Raw genomic sequence first — 3944 nt, forward strand, 5'->3', positions numbered from 1 at the left:
CCTATTCACACTCCACCTCTGCCTCTGCATGTCACATTGACATCCCTAACTCTATGCGTTACTAACTGGACTGTTTTTGTAATATACTATACTTGCATATTTAAATACTGTGAACATTTGACTGGTATTTACCATCACTGCACAGCTGTCTGCTCTTTTTACTTATAAACAACTAGTGTATATTATATTTATATTGTTATATTGTTATTTTAATTGTTAATATTTAGGAATGTTTGTTTCATTTGGCTCACATATAGACTTTTGGTGCCTGTTTGTTTCCCAGATATATTAGTGTGTGTGTGAATGGGTGTATAAGAGGCATTAACTTAAAGAACTTTGTAGAAAGGCGCTTTATGAAGTTCAGTCCATTTCCTTGTATTAGCTTACAGGCAGATCTGTCCGAACCAATATGGCGGCGCCGTTTACGTATCGCGACCAACGACCAACCCGCTCAATGCGGCGTCTATGTATATATGTCTATGGTAGCGTCTGCTCAGACTGAAGGATGTCCCGCCCTGCGCTTAAATTACTATGTTTCACCAGCCAATAGGGAGACATCTAGAGGGTGGCCCAATCTTTTTCAGCGCTCCGCAGGGGCGAGTATGGTCTGTTTTTCCTGGCGGAAGTGGAGAGTGTTGTGTCGCGGACTAGGAGGAGCAGACGTCGGAATAAAAACGGAGAGTAAAAGTTGATTTGAACAGTGTATTTAGTACTGTCATTGGATCAGTAGATTGTGGGGGTATCGGCCGACGGCCTGTATAGGTCCGGTAGCGGTACCCTAGCGCTGCTTTCTGTAAGCGGGTGTAAAATGGAGGGAAAGGAGGTAGACGGAGACAGCTACAACAGTATGGAGATGAGTGAAGAGGACTATGAGGTTGATAAAGGGGGAAGTGAATGGGATCAAGTGGGGAGAGGAGGAAGGAGTAGAAGGGCAAGTGGGAGAAAGAGAAAGAAGGAAGATAAAGATAGTGTGGACGGCACGGAGAGTGAGGGGCAGGGAGATGAGGTAAAGAGTGGGAAGAAGAGTTCACTTAATGTAGTGGTGAGATTTGAGGGAGAAGGGGGAATAAAGAAAATGGATCCATTAAAAATCACAAAAATAATCAGAGCACAAGTAGAAGTTAAGTATGCTAAAGTGTTAGGAGATGGGAACTTGCTAATTGGGTGTAACACCGAAACACAAGTAGAAAAAGCTCAGAAAATGGTGAATGTGGGAAAAATGAAGGTTACAAAAACAGTGAAAGTTGGAGAGAAGAGAAATGTCGGATGTAAGGGAGTGATAACAGGGGTTCCCCTAGGTATCAGTGTAAAAGATCTAGTGGGAAATCTAAGAATGAGAAATACTACAGTTAAAGATGCTAAAAGAATGACGAGGACCTGAGAAAAAAGAATCTGAAACAGTAGTGGTAGAGTTTGATGCAAGAGATATCCCAAGAGAACTTTATTTTGGATTTGTAAAATATAATGTGAGAGAATTTGTGCCAAAACCAACGAGGTGCTTCAAATGTCAGGAATATGGACATATTGCTAATCGATGCAAAGGGAAAAGAAGGTGTGCTAGGTGTGGAGGGGACCATGAATATGGGAAATGTGGGACGGGTGTGAAACCAAAATGCTGTAACTGTGGAGGAGAACATAGTGTAGCATACTGGGGATGTGAGGCTATGAAGAGAGAAATAATGGTGCAACAGATAAAAGTAAATGAAAAAGTATCCTATGCTGAAGCTGCCAAGAGAGCGGGACAGGGGAAATTCAGTGGCAAGCAACAGAATAAAGAGAAACAAGTGATGTGTGAAGTGACAAGTATTGTACAAGAAGTTGAAAAGAAAATGTTGGAGGAGAAAAAGAGGTTGGTGACATTCATAGCAGGAGTCATTAATGCGACCGCAGATGTTAAATCTAAAACAGAAAGAATACAGATTATAGTCAAAGCAGCAATACATCATCTGGATATGAGAGGGATAAGATGGGAAGAGGTAAGAGATGAGTTGAGTGTTCAGGCCAGTCAAGAAACATCATGTATTGGGTAATAGTATTAATGATAATCCTTCAGTGGAATGCAAGAAGCTTAATTGCTAATGGTCAGGAGTTTAAACAATTCATCTATAGTCAGCAGGAAAAACCAGACATATTGTGCATCCAGGAATCCTGGTTAAAACCAAACTTAGATTTCATTATTAAAGGATATGTGGCAATCAGAAGAGACAGGAGAGAAGGGACAGGAGGTGGATGTATCACGTTTGTAAAAGAGGGCATTCCCTACAGGGTTATTGATATTGGAATTGAGATGGAGAGTATTATAATAGAAGTATGGATAGGAAAGAGGAAACTGGCAATAACAAATTTTTATAACCCATGCAGACAGTTGGACATTGTAAAATTGGAAGAAATGGAAGGTAAAAGCAACGGGAACACAGTGTGGTGTGGAGATTTTAATGCTCATAATACACTATGGGGGAGTGAGAAGAATGACCGCAATGGGGAGATAGTGGAGGAATTGTTGGATGGGAAGAATCTGGTTTGTGTGAATGATGGGAGAGGGACGAGGATAGATGTAAATACTGGGAAGGAGTCGGTTTTAGATCTGACAATAGTGACCAATGCATTAGCTCCAATATGTGAATGGAATGTATACAAAAAGGGACTATAGGAAGTGACCATTATCCTATATATATAATAGAATAAATATAACAACAGTACAGGTCAGAGAGAGAGAGTAGGGGGTAGATGGTTAGTAGATAAGGCTAATTGGGATGAATTCATGAAGGAAGGGGAGGAAAATCTGTCTCAGATTAGTGATAATATGGAAGTGGAAATGATGGATAGGGAAATAAAGCAGGGGATGATATCAGCAGCAACCAACTCTATTCCTAAAAGTACAGGCAGGAAGATGAATAAGGCAGTACCATGGTGGGATGAAACATGTAAACAAGCAGTAAAGAACAGAAACAATGCGTTTACTGCAATGGCAATGGTAAGAAAAACAATTAGACAAGCAAAGAGGTCGTATTGGAGGAAGTTTTGTGGATCAATTGGGAGCACCATTAAGATAGAAGAAGTTTGGGGAATGTTGAAAAAAATGGGTGGAGATAGAAAGGATTGGAGTTATCCAGTCCTAAGTTCTGGGAATAAAGTGGCTGTAACCAATAAAGAAAAGGCGGAGTTGATGGCTAAGACTTTTGTTGTTGTGCACAGCTCAAATAATTTAACAGAGGAGGGAAGACAGGGCAGGGACAAAACTAGAAATGAAAACAGGGAGGTGTTAAAAAGAAAGGATAGTAGGGAAAATTAATTAGATGTCCCATTTACCATTGGAGAAATGAAAAGAGCAACAGCCAAAACAAGAAGAAGTGCACCAGGTAAAGATCAAATATGTTATACTATGATTAAACATCTAAGTGAGGGGGGATTGGTGAAAATTGGTGAAAAGTCTGGAAAGAGGGTAAAGTCCCACGAAGTTGGAAGGAGGTGATAATAATCCCAATCAGGAAGCCTGGAAAAGATCCAAGTAAGACAATAAACTACAGACCCATAGCACTTACATCACATATAGGTAAAATAATGGAGAGAATGATTAATGAGAGACTCATGTATTATATTGAAAAAAGGGGATTGGTGAATAAATATCAAAGTGGATTTAGAAGGGGTAGGAGCACAATGGATCCAGTATTGTGTTTAGAAGACGACATCAGGAAAGCACAGGTAAATAAAGAAACGGTGGCAGCAGTGTTCTTTGATGTAGAAAAAGCCTATGACATGTTGTGGAGAGAAGGTTTGATGATTAAAATGCGTCAAATGGGAATTGAGGGAAACTTATTTAACTGGGTTATGGATTTTTTAAGGGAAAGAGTTATTCAGGTTAAAATTGGATCAGAGATATCAGAAAGCTATATTGTAGAGAATGGTACGCCGCAGGGGAGTGTTATAAGTCCTACACTATTTAC

Source organism: Larimichthys crocea, chromosome VII (assembly GCF_000972845.2).
Source record: "Larimichthys crocea isolate SSNF chromosome VII, L_crocea_2.0, whole genome shotgun sequence".
Taxonomy (NCBI): domain Eukaryota; kingdom Metazoa; phylum Chordata; class Actinopteri; family Sciaenidae; genus Larimichthys; species Larimichthys crocea.